The sequence below is a fragment of the Mesoplodon mirus genome (assembly GCF_964341445.2).
Source record: "Mesoplodon mirus genome assembly, chromosome: 19".
Lineage (NCBI taxonomy): Eukaryota > Metazoa > Chordata > Mammalia > Artiodactyla > Ziphiidae > Mesoplodon > Mesoplodon mirus.
Genome location: NC_138995.1, coordinates 38,637,467 through 38,657,096, shown reverse-complemented (window position 1 = coordinate 38,657,096; position 19,630 = coordinate 38,637,467). Strand labels below are relative to the sequence as shown.

At 46.6% G+C, this 19,630-nt stretch overlaps 1 protein-coding gene and 1 pseudogene across 2 annotated transcripts in view; one reads left to right on the top strand and one right to left on the bottom strand.

The window, feature by feature from the left end:
• Window positions 1-8,583: 8,583 nt before the first annotated feature.
• Window positions 8,584-19,630, top strand: part of LOC309794499 (zinc finger protein 541-like) — a 30,306-nt pseudogene continuing 19,259 nt past the window's right edge. The window contains exons 1-3 of the transcript in view: window positions 8,584-10,633; window positions 14,557-14,800; window positions 16,437-18,289. The product of the transcript in view is annotated as a zinc finger protein 541-like (transcript). The remainder of the gene's footprint in view (window positions 10,634-14,556; window positions 14,801-16,436; window positions 18,290-19,630) is intronic.
• LOC309794493 (BRD4-interacting chromatin-remodeling complex-associated protein-like) overlaps window positions 10,649-19,630 on the bottom strand; it is an 84,998-nt gene continuing 76,016 nt past the window's right edge. Inside the window, exon 5 of the transcript XR_014292062.1 lies at window positions 10,649-11,007. The gene's annotated coding sequence lies outside the window, so the exon portion shown is untranslated. The remainder of the gene's footprint in view (window positions 11,008-19,630) is intronic.

Below are 19,630 nucleotides of genomic sequence, written 5' to 3'. Positions count from 1 at the left end.
TTATTGCAAAGAAACCCTTTTTTTCCCTCTAGCTCAGCAACTTAGATACCTGCAGGGGATGGGCAGGTAAAGGCCCAGACTGGCAAACCTAAGATTGTGTTCCCCATCTAAGCGATGCCAGCCAGTGGAAATGGCCAAGTGGAAATGTCGGGGCAGTGTTGCCAGAACTTTTACTTTCTTTTTTTTTTTTTTTCCAGAAGAAACCAGAACACTGTCTTTATGTGAAGCTTTTTGATCTTTAAATGTTGACAACCAATTTAATAAGTATTTAAAGACCTTTATTTAAATATTTAATATATTTATTAAAATTATTAAATTTTAAATTATTAAAGTATTTAAATATAAGTATTTAAAGACCTTATTAAAGACCACACCAAGGTGTGGGAGCTTGCAAAACACGTTACTGGCCACCAGTTTGGAATTTTGGTTTTAGGTTAGACACATATACACACCTATTTGGACCCATGCGGCCATGCTGGACTTTTTCTCTTCAGAGCAGCAGTTCTCAGACTTTTTTATCTTAGGACCCGTTTACACTTAAAAATTATTGAAGACCTCAGGGTATTTTTGTGCATGTGAACTGTATCTGCTGATATTTGCTGTATTAAAAGTTTAAACATAAATTTTTAAAAATTAATTCATTTAAAAATAGCAATAGTAAACCCATTATATATTAACATAATTGACATTTTAATTAAAAAACTATATTTCAGAAGATAAAAAATTTAGCAAGAATAGTGGCATCGTTTTGGGGGGTGCTGCGTTCGGTCTTTGTTGCTGTGCGCAGGCTTTTCTCTAGTTATGGTGAGCGGGGGCTGCTCTTCATTGCAGTGAACAGGCTTCTCATTGCAGTGGCTTCTCTTGTTGCAGAGCACGGGCTCTAGGCACATGGGCTTCAGTTGTTGTGGTTCACGGGTTTAGTTGCTCTGTGGCATGTGAGATCTTCCCGTACCAGGGCTCGAACCTGTGTCCCCTGCATTGTTAGGTGGATTCTTAACCACTGTGCCACCAGGGAAGTCCCGTTTTACATTTTTAGAGTGATCTGGAGTCTTATATCTGCTTCTGCATTCAGCCTTTTGAGATAAGTCCTGTAGCCCCTGGAAAGTTTCACTGAATGGGAAGGGCAGATAACATCTAAATATTGTTATGAAAATAATTTTGACCTCAGAGACTCCGTGAAAGACTCTCGAGGACCCCGGGGGTCCTCTCATTGTCCTCACTACGAAAATGTCTATTCTAGATTTTAACGATTGTCTGCATTTTCTGGTAGGAAGAGCTTGTGGAGTGAGAAACTTTGATGTCTCTTTTCCTCGTTTAGTTAATTCTATGTAAGAAGTCTCTCTGGCAAGTGCAGTCATAGCCTTCTGATTCCTCTATGTCGTTCTGTTTTCCAGCATAAGCTTTATATCTGCTTTTTAAATGAGCGATCAGAGGAAATGAGTGAAACTTACGGTTAAAATTATATATTGGTTCCATGGCTAGAGAAGGAGTTTTCCTTGGTTGTTCAACTGAAGAATGTAAGTGCAGAGTATAGGGCAGGAATCCCAGCGTCAAGCGTGGAATCACAGCACAGTGAGTGGTTAAGGGTGAGGGCTTTGAAGTCAGACTTCCCAGGGTTGAATGCTAAGCTTGATTTGGGACAAGTTACTTGTGTGGACTTTATTCACCTCATCCATAAAATCGGGTCAATAATACAGTTTATGCCTCAAAGGGATGTTGTGGGAATTAAATGAAGTGATATATAAGTGATTGCAGTGATGCTTGAAACATGATAACGCTTTGGTAAATGTTTGCTGCTATTCTTAGTCTTATGATGGTGGTTATTATGGGGGCCAGGCTGGAAGGTAAGTGGGGACTGTGGGACCTGGAGGCCATTGCCCCATCCAGAGATGGCCGTTGTCCCTCACTCTATCCTATTATTACCTATCCGGGAATATCAAATCTAATCATTTTCAAGAGAAGCCAGAAAGCCATATCTCTAGGTGTAATCTCCCCATTAAAAAAAATGTTGGTGGCTGATCCAATTTTTATTTATTTTTTATTTTTGGGGTATTCAGGCAATCTGATCCAATTTTTTTTTCTTTTCTTTTTTTTTTGATCCAATTTTTTAAAACCCTGTGTAGGTTAAACAAAAGAAGCCTGTAGTTTACAACAATGTTTGGAGTGGGAAAATAAGGAAAGAATTGGCATCGGCGGGGTAAAAGCTGCAAGTCTCTCCTACCTCCCAGCTCCCAACAACCTGATGTTACTGAGACATGATCACTGTCTCCCTGGTAACACTGATGCACAGAGAGGAAGAGAAGGTGGCTCTTGGTGGGGAGGGGGAGGTGGCAAAGCTGACACACCAACAGGTTAGGGCTGCTCAAAGAGGAAGAGAGGTGGCCCAATGGAATCCTGTCACTCATAAGGAAAGGGATGCTGAGAGCCTTCTTTGATCAGAGTGCTGTGACCAGCAAGATGCTATAAGAAGTATAGACACATAAGGTAGAGTCAAAGTCATCCTAGAGCTTATAGTCCGGGGGAAAATAGAAGAACCTGAAAGATAATTAAAATTTGAAGCCATTCAGGATGAGTGTTACATGGATTTTCAGACAAGTGCTTATCAGAGTTCAGAGGAGGGGGAAATAATCTCAGACTTAGTTATGTTGGGAGTATTCTCTGCAGTAGAGGGGGCGTTTCGGTCTTATTTGGAAGCGTTTCATTTGGTAAAGCCGAGTGAAGAGAAGGTGGTCCAGGGCAACGGCACAAATCCGTGTCATAAATTCAGATGTCTCGAGGGGCTGGGCAGGGCATATAGATGAGCGGTATGGCCAGGTGTGAGAGGTTAGGGAGTGGTGAGGACTGTGGCAAACTGGAGAGTGCATGCTGTGTCTAAAGGCAGCTGTGGCTTCTCAGCTCCAGCCAGTTGTTGCTTTGTGGACTCAGTGTTGACAGAGCATCAGATATTTTTCCCCAGGTTTTTAAATAGAATTTGGATAACCTTATTTTCAATGCAGTGTCCCAGGTGGTAGCCACAAGCCATTTGTAGCTAACTTAATTAAAATTCAATAAAATAAAGAACTTAGTCAGTTCTTGTCAGTTGCACTAGCTGCATTTCTAGCTGCTCATTAACTGCACGTGCTGAGTGGCTGTCATTGGACAATGCAGATTTAGAACATTTCCAGCAGCTCAGAAAGTTCTTTTGGACAGTGATACTCTGTCCAAAGAAACTCTGACAGATTTTTCAACTTGGTAACTAATTGAAAAATATTGAAATTTACTGCAGGCTGAGTAAAACATTTCTATAGAACAGGTAGATATTGAAATTGTTCTCTCCCTTCCCTCCAAACAAGGCCTCAGTAAATATTATTTACCTAATTGTGGATTTATGGCTGCGGTCTAGAATCTATGGTGGGTTACTTTCCCACGAGGTTGTAGCATTTCACAGGAGAATCTCTTTCTCCTCCTACCCCACCAGTCGTGGAATGATAGGCCTTTTTATTATTTTTATTTTTATTTATTTTATTTTATTATTTTGTAGTACGCAGGCCTCTCACCGCTGTGGCCTCTTCCGTTGCGGAGCACAGGCTCGGGACGCACAGGCTCAGCGGCCATGGCTCATGTGCCCAGCCGCTCCGTGGCATGTGGGATCCTCCCGGACTGGGGCACGAACCCGTGTCCCCTGCCTCGGCAGGCAGACTGTCAACCACTGTGCCACCAGGGAAGCCCCGATAGGCCTTTTTCAAAAGAAAAAAAAAATTTCTTTGGATCCTCAGTGTTGACTTAAACTGTTTTTTAAACAATTAAACAAGGCCTAAATGATGCTAAAATGAGGCACAAGTTCCTAAAGCTTACAGCTCTCATGCCACCATAAAGCCAGTCAATTTGCCAATCAAATAGAAACAAAGCAACCAAACTAATGTAACTCAAATTACAAACATTAATTTAATGAGAGGGCTGCTATTTTGCTGGAATTTAACGGCTTCCTTGAAACAAATACTTTGCAGACTGCCACACCGGGCCCTTTTGGGTTTAACAGGCCCTGTGGTATCTCAGATCTCCCATCCCTTTTTCAGTTTGAACTGCAGCAAAACCTCCACTTGTACCATGATGTCCACTGGCTTTAGTTGAGCCCAAAAGCATTATCATGAGCTCAGTCCACCTCTGTCCCCTTCTCATTAGCCTGCGGCAATTAAAGTAGTCCTAGTCAGCGTCAGTGGCATTAGTGCAATCATAAACAAAGCCCGGGCATTGAAACCAAATGGTCGTATTACTGGGTTACAAAGTGGTAATCCAGTAATCCAGATCTACAGATTTTCTTGTTTAGATTGTTCTCAAAACGAAAGCACAAAATTACAAAATTCTTGTAAAGAGTAGTTGGACGCTTGGGAATGTCTCCCGGGGACCAGAAACCCTGCCCTACAGGGAGTAGCGGGGAGCTCTGTGCATAGAAGGTGCTAAAACTTGTTGAACTGAATGTATCTGTTGACAGAACAAGAGCAAGTTCAGTACTGGTTGAGCGTGGGTGGGGGGTGCTTTACTATCTGGAAAAGGATGTAAATGTCAAAGCCCAGCCTTTGGACTTCTGGAGTGCCTGCCTGAGGTTGTAACCGGACCAGTTTGTTCTATGGACTGTAGGAGTATGTTGGAAGGAAGGCGATTTCGGCATTGGGGAAATCCCGAGACATAATCCTGTGTTCCACCCCGCCCCCACTGGCACCTTTTGTGTTTTCTAGTATAATTGGTGCAGTGCGGTCTACAGATTAATTTATAGGGAGTCAGTATTGTGCAGCGGGTAAGAACACAAGCTCTAAAGTCAAGATATCTGGGTTTGGGCTTCCCTGGTGGCGCAGTGGTTGAGCGTCCGCCTGCCGATGCAGGGGACACGGGTTCGTGCCCCGGTCCGGGAAGATCCCACATGCCGTGGAGTGTCTGGGCCCGTGAGCCATGGCCGCTGAGCCTGTGCGTCCAGAGCCTGTGCTCCGCAACGGGAGAGGCCACAACAGTGAGAGGCCCGTGTACCGCAAAAAATATATATATACAAAAAAAATAATAATCTGGGTTTAAGATCTGGTTCAACTACCTGTTAGTTGTGTGGCTGTGGACAAATGATTTACCCTCTCAGAGTCCCTTTTCTTCTCTGCAAAGTGGGAGTAATGATAGAACCGACCTCGGGGTCGTTGCGAGGGGTGAGTGAATTAAGGCCCGAAGAGCACTTGGTGTGCTGCCTGACCAGGAGAAAACGCTTACAGCTTTACTTTAGAAGACGTTGCTTTATGTTCCTTTTAAGTAATGCTTTATGTTTTATATTATTTGCTTGTTTTTATAGTCGGGAGGTGAAGGAGATGGGCTCTTTTCCCCTTGGAGTGCTGGGAACACTTTAGAGCAGCACTGTAGAAGAAACTTTGGAATTGGCAGAGAAATTCACTTTGCCTTAAAATATAAACTTCTGTCATCCACATTCCCTTGTCTGCAATTTAGAATTCCCAGAAGCTCTGAAAATGCTGAGGTGGCTCAGACCTCTTTGTGGCCACACCTGAACTCACATATTGCTCGTTCCTGTCTTTATTTATTCTGTTTACTCTGAGCTGTCAGGGTTTCAATGCAGAAAGAATGACTTGGTCACCAGGTGCTGCCCTGGACCCACTGGCGGTTACTTACAGTGTGGCGTGTGCATTGATTTACCTTTCTGAATCCCTCAGATTGTGAATTCTGAAACTCACTTGGGTCCCGGAGTTCTGGTACAGGATTTCAGACCTGCACTGAACTTTAATTTGAGCCCCCTCAGTAGGCTACTTAACACAGACACACAGGTGGACACATAATGTGACACTCAGACGTTACACTTGCAGCTAGTCTATTCCATTGCAACATGAAAGGTTTAAAAACAGTCGAAACCTATGGCCTAGGAAACTAGCCCAAACTCCAGTTATTCTAGGATCCACTCGATTTATCAGTGAGTCGTCAAGCGTTTATTAAATGTCTCGCTATGGACAGAATTACGCGTGATAGCCCAGAATGGAAACAACCCGAATACTCATCAGCAGATGAATGGATGAAGAAAATGTGTTCTATCCACACAGTGGAATAGTGTTCATCCATAAAAGGGAATAAAGTGATGATATGTGCCCCAAGGGAGGGGATCAAACTCGAAAATGCTATGCTTAGGGAAAGCAGCCAGACAGAAAAGGCTGCATATTGTTTGATGCCATTTATGTGAAATGGATGGCCCTCTCCATACTTTGCATACGTCATAACTTTTTGTTGAAAAACTGGACATTTTGAATATTATAATATGGTACCTCTGGGAATCAGATTCTCCCCCGCACCTCCACCCCAGGCTTTGCTGTTGTCCAGTGTGGGTTCTAATTGTTTGTTCGTTTAGTGACTTCTCTAGGCTATTTTTAGAAAGACTGTATTTTTTGTCACGCGTGGTCAGTGAAGTCTCTCTTCTGAGATTTGACAGAGATTTCCTTAAGTGTCCAAAGAGACATTTGACAGAGATTTCCTTAAATGTTCAAAGCAAAACAAACAAACCCCACATCAGACAACTCACAGTCTCTGCAGTTGACCTCTGGGTGAGTGTTGGGACAGGCCTTCAACATTCAGCAGGCAGCTTACAGCTTACATCGGGTCTTCATTGCTGTGCGCAGGCCTTCTCTAGTTGCGGCGAGCGGGGGCTACTCTTCATTGCGGTGCACGGGCTTCTCATTGCGGTGGCTTCTCTTGTTGCGGAGCGTGGGCTCCAGGCACGCGGGCTTCAGTAGTTGTGGCACGTGGGCTCAGTAGTTGTGGCGCACGGGCTTAGTTGCTCCGCGACGTGTGAGATCTTCCCGGACCAGGGATCGAACCCGTGTCCCCTGCAGCGGCAGGCGGACTCCTAACCACTGCGCCACCAGGGAAGTCCAATAGCTCTTTGCTTTTTATTGCTGGATAATATCCCATTATATGATGTACCGCAGTTCGTTTATCCATTCTTCTGTTGAGAGACATCTTGGTTGCTTCCAGTTTTTGGCAGTTATGAATAAAGCTGCTATAAACATTTGTATGGACATAAGTTTTCAGCTTATTGGGGTGGATACCTAGAAGTGCGATGGCTGGATGGTATGGTAAGGCCCTGTTTATGTTTAGCTTTGTAAGAAACTGCCAGTGTGGAGCCCTTTCAGAGCCCTTGTTCCCCAAAGCATCTCACTCTCCAGCTTTTCTCCCTGTCTTTCAGTGCTGTCTGTTGTCGGCCTCAGTTAATATCCTTTGCCCCAGGCTGCAGTGACTGGTTGACTGCCTTGAATGTTTTTGACAAATGCCTTCCCCATGGCCACTCTCTGCTCTGAGCAAATTCTGAGTTAGACACAACTCAGAAGGCAACTCCCAAAGGCAACACCTTTTCATTAGACCTTCAGCAGCTATTTGACAGGTCAGGACAGACAGCCTCAGTTCTTTGAGAACAAGGTCCTGTCTGCTGCCTCCCACACCAGGAACCCACAAGAGAAGGGGGGTGCTGTCTTCAGAATCACTGCTGAGCTGGAGAGTGGGGAAGCGGGGGTGGTTCATTCACCTTTCTCTTGATAAGTGTTTGCTTGGTTGCTGTAAACCTTACTATTTTCCACAGTTCAGACAAGGTAGATTGTTTTCACTGTTTCTAGGCTGGCATGGGTGGGAAGTTTTTCAATTAGTAATTCAAGCTTTTTACCCTTATAGGTCTTTTCAGATAGTCTGTTTCCTCGAGTCAGTTTTGGTAATTTCTATCTTTCTAGAAATCTGTCCGTTTTTCTCTGAGTTGCCTAATTTGTTGGCATGCAGTTGTTTATAGTATTCCTTTACAATCCTTTTAATTTTGTAAGATCATGAGTGATGTCCCTTCTTTAATTTCTGATTTTAATATTTTGACTCTTTTCTCTCTTTTTCTTTTTAGGATCAATTCTACTAGTTTACATGTTACATAGTTTATTCCTTTTGTCTGGCGGTTACGGTTAGATTCTTTGAGTGTGAATACTTAAAGTATGAAGTTAATCTTCATCTTTCTTTTTGTTTTTACTAAATGATTCAAAACCTGTGGTAGTGTTTGAGCCAAAGTCTACAAGGTACAGTCTTATGCCTTGTCTGGAAAAGTCTGTGTAGACTCTTGAATACTGGTTTTCCTGTGCATTGAGTTCTGCGCTGACTCCTGCCTTTCCTCAGTCTGCAGGTGGTGGTAGTCCTTGTCTTCTAGCCTCGTTTCTGTTGAGAAGTTGTAAAGGATCTGCCTGGTCTTCGTGGTAGTCTTTAGGGTTTTCTCTTGGTCTTTAGGGTTCTGCAGTTCTGCTTGTGTGTCGAGGAGTGAATTCATTTTTTTTTTGTCCTGCTCTGGCCTTGCAGTGCTTGTTCATGATTAACCATATACCTTCAAGAATCATATCTTTAAGTCTGGAGCCCTGTGTTTCCGCAGTTCTGGAAATCCCTCCGCCATCCTGAGGTACCATGTCTTCTCCATCCTCTCCTCTTCCCTTTCAGGACCCCTTTTAGGCATATGTTGGACTTTTGCATTTGCTTCTTCATTTGTATTTTCCATTTGTTTCTCTTTCTGCACTGAATTCTGGGGGAGAATTATCTTCAGATTGCTCTGCCCGTTCATTATTTGTCTCTTCAGCACTGTTTATCTGCTGTTTAACCCTCCCAGTGAGTTTTAAATTTAAAAGTCTTTCATTTCTAGAAGTTTCATTTGTTTCTTTTAAAAAAGTCCTTGCCCCTTGTGTCTTCTTTTCTCTGCTAGGTTTTGTTGTCTCTCGTCCTGTTTTGAACTAGTTCTTGTGATGCTTTTCAAGGCTTGTGTGCGGTGTTTTTCTTTCATTTATTTAGTTTTCCTGTGGATGGCTTGGCTCTTCCAGGGTCCCAGGTCTCCCTTGCCTGTGAACTCAAGTCCCTGTTTCCTTTTCCATGTGTTTGTTACAACCTCAGGTCCCAGCCTCCAGGGTAGTGCCCTTTAAGAGAAATATAATATGAGCCATGTATATAATTTAAAATTTGCAGATAGCCACATTAAAAAATAAAGAGGTAGATGAAATTAATTTTAATAACATATTACATTTAAGCCAGTAGATCCGAAATATTCTCATTTCAACATGTAATCAATATGAAAATGAATTATTTGGGGTACTAAGTCTTCCAAATCCAGTGTATTTGACACTCACAGCAGGTCTCAATTCGGGGCCACATTTCAAGTGTGTCATCACCACATGTGACTGGTGGCCACCGTATTGGATGACAGTTCCAGGCCCTGTATTGGAGTCTGACTTTCCCCTTGGGCCAACTTGTGCTCGCACCTGTGGCTTTGAGTTTCCTCATTGTTGCTGGCACTTGGGGTCTTACCTGTCTCTTGAGCTTGACTCTGTATTAAAAATGGTCTTTTCTCATATCTCTATGTGTTTATAGTTGGAGAAAGAGGTCAGTTTAGTCCACCATGTTGCCAAAATCCTTTCATTTATTCCTCACAACAATCTTTTTTTTTCTTCTTCTTCTTTTTTAAAAATTTTTGTAGGGGTATAGTTGATTTACAATGTTGTGTTGGTTTCAGGTGTACAGCAAAGTGAATCAGTTATACATATACATATATCAACTCTTTTTTGAGATTCGTTTCCCATAGAGGCCATTACAGAGTATTGAGTAGAGTTACCTGTACTATACAGTAGGTTCTTATTAGTTATCTGTTTTATATATAGTAGTGTGTATGTCAATCCCAATCTCACAATTTATCCCTTCCCCCCACCATCCCCTGGTAAACATAAATTTGTTTTCTACATCCATGACTCTACTTCCGTTTTATAAATAAGTTCATTTGTATCCCCCTTTTTTTAGATTCCACATATAAGTGATATCATATGATATTTGTCTTTCTGTGTCTGACTTACTTCACTCAGTATGACAATCTCTAGGTCTATCCATGTTGCTGCAGATGGCATTAGTTTGTTCTCTTTTATTGCTGAGTAATATTGCATTGTATATATGTACCACATCTTCTTTATCCATTCGTCTGTTGATGGACATTTCGGTTGCTTTTTCCTTACAACACTCTTATGATGGAGGTACTCTTATGCTCAGTTTAAAGATGAGGAAACTAGGGCTCATGGACCTTAAGTGACTTGCCCAAGGTCATGTGGCTGTTAAGTGGCCGAGAACAAACCCCCATACAGGTCTGTTTGAATTCCAAGTCCACGCTCTATCCACCATGTGTGTTGCCATCTCATAATTGTGATTCCTCCTCGTTCATTCTCAGGAAATAAACACCACCAAGAGCTCTCTCCTCCCTGACTCCTTACACAGCCTTGCTTGTCTAGAGAGTAGCTGTTGGCTGAGACCTGGTAGTGGAGAGCCATGGACCAGTGCAGCCTGGGGGACAAGGGCACCCTTCCATCCGAGATGCACCTCCCTTCGTTTCCCGAGAGCCAGGCGCTCAAATGCAGCGACACCCTCAACCGGGATCTGGGGCCTGGCTCACGAGACCTGCTGTACGACGGCCTGAGCCACTTGGACCTGGAGCCCAGCCTCCTGATGCCTGACGCGCCCAGCGAGATGCTGGAGGACAACTTGGATGCCCTGTCCGTGTATTCAGGGAAGGACAGTGACTCCATGAAGCCGCTGGTGGAGTATGCAGATCCGGAATCTCAGACTGCCTTACAATAATACCCACTCTGCTTTCCCCCCAGAGTGCCAGCGGTAAGAAGCAAAAGAAGAAATGAAAGTAAAAGCGCTTTGCAGGCTGGGAAGCACTGGACAGATGGTAGTGATTTTTACCACTACTGTTAGAATACCTTCCCACAGTCCATTGATGCAGTTCTAAGTCTTTCTCTTCCGCAGCGGAGGAGCAAAGGGAGAACTAGTGGAACAGTCAGAGACGTTGGTTACATCACCTTTTGGTTTACCTTCAGACTTCCGCCAGAGGATAAATTTGATTTTTGTTTTTAACCCACTTCATGGGTTCTTGGGTAAGTTGCTTAGAGCTCCTTCGTATTTATAATCACACCACACGCATGGAAGGCCACATCCGGAACAGCCCTGCAGAACAAATGTCAATGTTAATTGGGATCAGCAGCTCAAGAACTGTCCTGCATACTCGCTAGAATGAAAGACTGCCGAGGCCCGCACTCCACACAATGTAGACAAGCCGTTAGCCTTGTCCCCGTGTTGGAACCATGGCTAAATGTGAAATCCTAGAAACCAAGGCCATCCTTGGTATTGCAGGTGCTGGGCCAGGCCTGGTTACAGTAATTCAGGTTCTCAACCTGAACCACAGAAATTACCTAAAAATGCTGCTAGGGTGAGTACGTGTGCGTTTTGCTGGGCAGAGAAACTGTGATATTTCACCAGATTTTCATATGGGTCTGTGCCCCCCAGTGAATGTTACAAAGCATTAATCTAGTTCAATTTTTCCTAATTTGTTTTAAACTTGAGGATTTTTTTTTTTTGGTTACCTTGTTAAAAAACATCCACTGAACGTTAAATTTTAACTCTTTACACTTCTCTAACTTAAATTCAGATTCATAGAAATAGATATGCTTATATATTTTAATTAGAAAGTGATATATATTTATATAGAAAAGTTAGAAAATAAAGAAAAGTAATAACAATTAAAATCCCCACCATGGCTCCCACACGTGGATTTTTAAAAAACGTAGGTGAGGCCACTAGGGTACACATGGTTTTGCAGAGATGTATTAAGTGTCTAATTCATTTGAAGTTTCTAAAACTTAGTGAGTCTGCTTTCTTATATGAAGGTAGACTATTCGGTTGTCATTGTAATGGTTATTCCATTGTATTGTCGGACCATATTCTTGCCTGATAGACTGTTAGAGTGGATCTGTGAATAACTTTTCCATTGACTTTTTCTCTTGGATGAGTTCTTCGCACATATTCCTCCCTGTAGGCTTGCTGGTCGGAGAACACACACAGTTTTAGAGCTTGTGCACATGCTTTCTGGGAAGAGCAAGTGGCTTCCCGGGCCAGTGACTCAGTGTGCCTGTTTTTCAGTGTCCCTGCCAATTTTTTTGAAACCACATTTTGTTCTCTAGTTTAACAGTTGCTTTAATAAGCATTTAATTTATTTATTTATTTTTAGAGAAAACCTTCTGTTTGTTTATTTAGGCTGCGTTGGGTCTTCGTTGCTGCACGCGGGCTTTCTCTATTTGTGGCGAGCGGGGGCTACTCTTCTTTGCGGTGTACGGGCTCTTCACCGCGGTGGCTTCTCGTTGCAGAGCACGGGCTCTAGGTGCACGGGCTTCAGTAATTGTGGCACGTGGGCTCAGTAGTTGTGGCTTGCGGGCTGTAGAGTGCAGGCTCAGTAGTTGTGTCGCAGGGGCTTAGTTGCTCCGCGGCATGTGGGATCTTCCCGGACCAGGGCTCGAACCCGTGTCCCCTGCATTGGCAGGCGGATTCTTAACCACTGTGCCACCAGGGAGGTCCTAATGAGCATTTGATTTGATTTGATTTGATTTTTATTTATTTATTTTAAATACTCATCTTTTTTAAAAAAAATTATTATTATTTATTTATTTGGTTGCACCAGGTGTTAGTTGTGGCAGGCGGGCTCCCTAGTTGTGGTATGCGAACTCTTAGTTGCCACATGCATATGGGATCTAGTTCCCTGGCCAGGGATCGAACCCGGGCCCCCTGCATTGGGAGCGCGGAGTCTTATCCACTGTGCCACCAGGGAAGTCCTCTAATGAACATTTTAAAAGTAAGTTATCAAGGCAAGGACTTTCCCACATGGGAGTCCTATTTTCCCTCATTTAAACTGTTAGAATCATTCGACCACTCAACACAGCAGCTTTTCGTATGAAGAAGATGTAGACCAGACAGGTTAAGTGACAAATGGCCAGAGACAGAGTTGGGATGAGAGTCGAGGTTCCTTTCTGCTGTGTCTCTCAAGCTACATCTCAGCCACAGAGAATTAGCATTTGGGGTCCTTTAGTGCAGTATGCACGCCCTGACCTGTTGGATTCTTGGGTCCAGCCTCTGCTGCATCCTAGATGAAGGGCAGTTTTTAAACTTGCTATCACGTGAGGCAGTCTAATCCATCTTAAGGGGTAGAAAACTCTTCCATGATTCATCCATCCAATAGTTACTGTGTGCCTACGAGTACAGGAATGGGAATCCCAGGAGCTAGGAACACAGCAGCAAGCCTGCAGAGTTCTTAGGTCTTGTATCCACTGTCCTTACGTCTCTAGTGATTTAAAATCAGCTTCCCTATACTTTTTTTTACACATCTTTTTAATATAAATTTATTTATTTATTTTTGGCTGCATTGGGTCTTCGTTGCTGCATGTGGGCTTTCCCTAGTTGCAGCAAGCGGGGGCTACTTTTCGTTGCGGTTCACGGGCTTGTCATTGAGGTGGCTTCTCTTGTTGCGGAGCACGGGCTCTGGGCGCGTGGGCTTCAGTAGTTGTGGCTCGTGGGCTCTAGAGCGCAGGCTCAGTAGTTGTGGCGCACGGGCTTTGCTGCTCCGCAGCATGTGGGATCTTCCTGGACCAGGGCTCGACCCCATGTCCCTTGCATTGGCAGGCGGATTCTTAATCACTGCGCCACCAGGGAAGTCCCTCTCTTTACCTTTTATTCATCAAATCTAGCTCTGCCCCTTGTAGCAAGACAGAAGCAGTGTGCTCCCTCCTCCACATCCTGGCCCTTCAGCTACTTGAAGACATCTCCCTCTCCCACATGGACATTCCCAGCCTCTTCACCTGTTCCTCTGATGAGGTGATTCGTGGAAATACCTTTTATCATTTACCCAAGAAGTACATAAACATGGAAAATTCAGATATACAGGAAAAGGAAAATTAAGTTGATCCATGATGCTACCAATGAATCCCATTCTGTTTGTTTGTATTCAAATTTATTTGTCCCTTCTAAAGACTAGATCATTCCGTTTTTCAGCAATCCTCTTGTTAGTGGCACAGCACTTAGTGGTACAGCATGAACATCCTTTCACGTCATCAGATATTTTCCTACAGTTGTATCTTAAATGCCTGAGCCATAGACCACTGAGACCAGAATGCAGTCACCCACCTTCCCTTGTGTCAGTTATTAGGTGGTTTCTCACATTTCACCAGGAAAAACAATGCTGCAGTTAACTCGCTTGCAGTTAACTGCAAGATCTCCGTTAATTTGTACAGATCTGCCTTAATTTCCTTAATTAAAAAACCAGAGTGGAATTGGCTGGGAGAAAGGACTTAAACTTTTCTAAGATTTTGCATTGTGCATTTCTGGATTGCACTTGCAAGTGTGCTGTTGATGTTACCGTCATGAAGTCCTGCCTGTCGAGTCACTCTGTCCTGGAAGCTCTCAGACTGTTGCTGTCCCCTCCCTTACCCCCCAAGTGTGGCTTGAAGATTGGGTGCCGCCCTGGAGGTGTGGCCTGACCAGGGTCCCTTCTCCCCCTCACCTGGTGCTAAGCCTGGTCTTCTCTGCAAGTGAAGCTGCTGAAGTTGGGGTTCTCGGCCAACTCCCTGAGTTGGACTCAGCTGCTGAAGTTGGTCCGAGGGTGGTAGAGTGCTTCCGCCCGGGCTCCGATGTTCCCGGATGTCATAACCTGTGCTTTCTCCCTCTGTCTAGACCTGGGGCTAGGCGTGCTCAAGGTGCCCAAAGAGGCTAACGAAGGAGGCAGGGCCACGTCTGGGAGCACAAGGAAAGGAAAGCGGCAGCACAGGTCCCCTCAGAACCCACTCCTGGACTGCAGCCTCTGCGGGAAGGTGTTCAGCAGCGCCAGTCTTCTCAGCAAGCACTACCTGACGCACAGCCAGGAGAGGAGACACGTGTGCAAAATCTGCAGCAAGGCCTTTAAGCGTCAGGACCACCTGTATGTAGGAGTCTGGTCGGGACATCTGTTCAGGGGGCTGCTGGGGGCTGGGCGTGTTCCTGGTTCTTTTGCATCCCATCCCATCCACCTGCACCGCCCCCCACCGTCGAGTGTCCCAGGTGTGTGCGACCTGTGCTCGTACCACGGTCAGTATTTGTCGGGGCAGGGCCTACACTGCCCCGGACAGCCCGCCCTCCCCAGCCTCCAGATTCACTGCAGTGAGGAGAGCGCCGCTGCGATTTGCAGGCAGGACCCATGTGCTTTCAAAACACACTCCAGAGGCAATTTTGTCATGGAGGGAGTTGGGCTAACTGTGTAGAGAAAGTTTCAGAGTCCTTGGTAGGTGTCTGAGCAGAACAGATATGCACTCCATGAGGAATATATGTTGGCATAACACCAGGGCGTGAGGGGTTCTGAAATGCCTGTTTCTAGAACATGGCAATGCAGTGTTCACTCTCTTTTTTCCTCTTTTAATTCCACCTTTTATTAACTCGATTTTTTTTAAACTTGACTTTCAAAAGCAAGCTCAGTGTAAGAGGAGCAGAATTCCGTTTCTTCTTCATGTCTTAGAAATGATAAGCTTTTCTTGCTGCCGAGGGAGGAGAGACAGACTTTCAAACTGAGAGACTCGTAAGTGGGAGAGGACGATCCCTTGCATGTTTACAGCTCCCCCAGCCTTTACTGAGCCTTCGATGAATCCCGCTTTCATTGTATCCTCTCCCCTCTCGCCATTAAGGATGGGAAATGATTTACTCCTGTCACAAGCTGGTAACAGGGCTAGAAAGTGGGTCTCCGGATGCCCTCTCTGCTGCTTCCCTCAGATGGAGGCCAAGGGTCCACGTTTGGGAAAGGGTTTCATTATTTACTTGGTTCCATTGATTAGAACCATCCGGAGTAGGATTGTTGGGAACCCAGAGGGTGATTTACCCATTTGTTTATATTTATAATATATTAATGCAGGTATAAGTATGATGTAAATATAATACATACTTGCATTCGTTTATATTTGCAGAAATTATAGGCACATTTGGCTTTTTGTTGTTGTTGCTGTGGGGCTCCCAGGTAGCTGTCTAGAGGACTCCTGTGGGAAGGCGAAGACTCCTTTGTTCAAGGAAGGATCATCCCCAAGTTAGCGTTTCCTTAAGTTTGTTCTCAGAACTCTGGTTCTCTGCTTCTCGGGGATGCTAAAAGGGTCTATTTTAAAAACATGGTTTTGTGGGCAAATAAGTTTGAGAGACATGGAAAGTTCAACAAATATCTCTTTATCTGCTCTGTGGCTTTTCAGTTTGCTCCTAGGAACCTCCAAGAAGTAAAGAGTGTTTTTCCCAAACTTATTTGCCAGCTGAGCCCAAGTCCTCAGGGAGCAACTCTGGAGACTGGTGTTCCTTAGGAACCCACTTTGGGGAACTCTGACTTGGCTCCCACTGATTTTTTTAATCTCAGGTTAGGGGTTTGCTTAGGGGTGAGGGCAAGAGCTCCCCCTTCCAGACGGCTTTGGCCGTAGCAGGGGTCTTTCCTCATAGGGTCTGAGCACAGTTTCTGAGTTGCGATGCTGCTGCCCCCTGGGGACACGCCTGGGCTCCTGCAGTGGGTGACCCACGCCGAGACACCCACTAACTTTCTCATGTGATTCCAGGACTGGGCACACGCTCACCCACCAGAAGTCCAAGCCCTTTGTGTGCATTGAGCAGGGCTGCAGCAAGAGCTACAGCGACTACCGCTCCGTGCGCCGGCACTACGAGGTCCAGCACGGCCTGTGCATCCTCAAGGAGGCCCCTCCGGAGGAGGAGCCCTGCGGGAACTCACCCGCACGAGGTGGCCTGCCAGCCCGCACCCGCGAGCCTGTGGTCCCTGGTGCCCCCGGAAGCCCCATCCCCCATCTCCCTCTTGTCCAACCGAGACCTCCTGCGCTGTATCGTGAGCAGCATCATCTGCCAGAAGATCCCTTCTCCCGGGCCAGCCCTGGGAGGGCCTTCAGACAGCGGCGAAGGGAGGATCACGGCCTGTTCCTCCCTGCCCTCGTCAGGGTCCTCCTCCTGCGGCCCAGCCAGCACCCCGGCGGCCCCAGGAGCCCTGGGCACTGAGGTTCCCGAGGAGCCCCGGCCCCCACGGAAGGAGCCTGCCATGGACGTGTTCACAGCCGTCCACTCACGGGCAGCGGAGAACAGCGGCCCCGACCCAGCCGAGCCGGAGCTGCCGCTGCTCCAGCCCCCATCATCCCTGGAGGGCTGGCCCGAGGGCGCTCCCTGCCCGCCTGCCTGCCTCTGTTCCATGGCCAGACTGTCCCCGCCAGTTCCCAGCCATCAAGCCACAGTTTCCAGTGGCTCTGAAACCTGTCGGGCTGCCCTAAGAGCAAAGGAAACAGTATGTTTGTCGTCCACAAGCCCTCTGCAGTGCCGTCCCGGGAGGGTTCCGAGCCGGGCCCCGGGCTCAGCAGCGACTCCCCTGCTGGGGAGCCCTCACCCAGCCAGTGCACCGGTCTGGAGGACACGCCGTCTTTCCCTCCCACGCTCCTGAAGGCCCAGGGGGAGGCCTCGGGCGACCCCAGATATGTCAGCACCAGCGGGGAAGACGACTCCTGGGCTTCCAAGAAGAGCAAGTTCGACTGCGACTCCTCGTGGCAGAACCCTGGTAAGCCTGGCACCCAGGACGGCCAGAAGTCCAGCGGCCTCCCGTCGGATGCCACACCGCTCTTCCAGCAGCTGGTCCTGAAGTCTCAGGAGTCTCTGGTGAGCCACGAGCAGATGCAGGTGTTCCAGGTGATCACCAAGTCCCAGCGGATCTTCTCCCACACCCAGGTGGCCGCCGCCTCCTCCCAGCTTCCCACACCCGACGGCAATCGAGTTGCCCTGAAGTCACTGCAGGGGCCGTGGCCACAGCAACCCCCACCTGTGGCACCCACTGTTGACTCTCTCCATGCTGGCCCCGTGAACCCTGATCCAGAGGGATCCCTAGCCCGCAGGAGAAAATCCACACCCGCTTTACCCACAGAGCCCTCCCCCAGCAGCGTGAGCCAGGACACAAAGGGAAGACCAAAAGTGGCTGCTGCTCCACCTGCCCCCACGGCGGCGTCCCTGGACCCTCCTGGAAACCCAGACATCTCCTCTCTGGCCAAGCAGTTGAGATCCTCGAAAGGGACCTTGGACCTAGGGACATCTTCTCCCTCGGGGCCTGCATCAGACCCAGTTAGGAGGGGAGGAGCCATCCAGAGCCCACCTCCCAGGGAAGCAGGCCCAGGCTGAGAATGGCACGGCTTCCGGGGCCACAAAAGGTGGAGAGGGCCCGGTCTGCTCCTGGGGCGGAGGCTACAGGCTCTTCTCTGGCAACTCCGGGGCCCAGCACTTCCGGAAGGAGAAAGTGAAAATGGATATTTGCTGTGCAGCTTCTCCAAGCCAGGTAGCCATGGCCTCCTTCTCGTCGTTGGCCGGACCTCCAGCGGATCCCCCCTGGGACTCCAAGTCCAAGCTGATGATACTCAACAGGATCCAGGTACCAGGGCCCTCTCACGGGACCTGACCATGCGGGGGGCAGAGTCTCGTCCTTACCTGAGTCCGTGTTTCTGACTTGTCCAGGCACTGTATTTAACCTCAGCAAATCCTCAGATGCAGTTTGTTTACAGAGGGGGGAATGAAGGTCCAGAGAAATGATGGTTCCTCCCATCACCCTCCGCCCTGCAACACACACACACAAAACAGAACAGGGCTTTAGAGTTGTCAGAGACACTTTGCGTCATGTTTCTTCACTAAACTTTTTCTGTTTGCTTTCTTTCTGCCTTTCGCTTCCTTTTGGATTTGCCTCCTTCACTTCTTCAGAGAATGTAAAGGCAGAGCTCCTTTACCCTTGATATTTGTACGTGAAATGCTGTGTCTATTCTGGTTGTGAATCACAGGTCCACAAGTCCGACTAGCCCCTACTGCAGGCCTGGCACTGGTCCGCCCTTTTGGAGCAGCTTGGGTCCTCCCACATCGTGCCCACGAGGTCCTGGGCACAGAGAGCTTGGCCACGTCTCTTCGTGATGTTCCGAGGTCCAGCATCCTTCCTGTCGCACCTCAGCTACCTCCTCCTCTTTTTTTTTCCACAGCTTTAATATTCACGTGCCATCTAATTCGCCATCTTGAAGTGCAACATCCAGTAGTTTTTAGTTTGTTTACGAGGTCGTGCTCGCATCGCCACTCTTTGCCAATACACTTTCATCACCGCAAAAAGAAACCCCACACCGTTGGTTGTCACCCGCAATCTCTCCATCCCTCCCAGCCCCTGGCAACCATGCATCTACTTTCTGTCTCCATGGATTTGCCTATTCTGGACACTTCATGTGATTGGAATCCTAACGCTGCGTGGCCTTTTGTGTCTTTTGCTTCTTTCACTTAACCTGATGTTCTCAGAGTTCCTCTGTGCTGTAGCACGGGTCAGAACTTCACTCCTTTTTATCGCTGGTAACTTGTGCATTGTTTGGAAACACCATATTTTATTTATCCATTCATCAGCTGATAGATATTTGGGTTGTTTTCCCTTCTTGGCCATTGTGATAACGGTGCTATGAACATTTGTGTACAGATTATTGTTTAGACATATGTTTTCATTTCTCTTGGGAAATACCTTGGAGGGGAATTGCTGGGCTCTAGGGTAATTCTATTGGAGGAAGTGCCAGACTTTTCCAAAAAGCTGTGCTGTTTTATATCCCTACCCAGAGTGTATGAGGCCTGCAGTTTCTCTGCATCCTCACCAACACTTGTTACTGTCCAGTTGGTTCACCTTAGTGGGTGGGAAATGATAATCTCATTATAGTTTAATTTGCATTTCCCCGATGGCTAATAATCCTGAGCATCT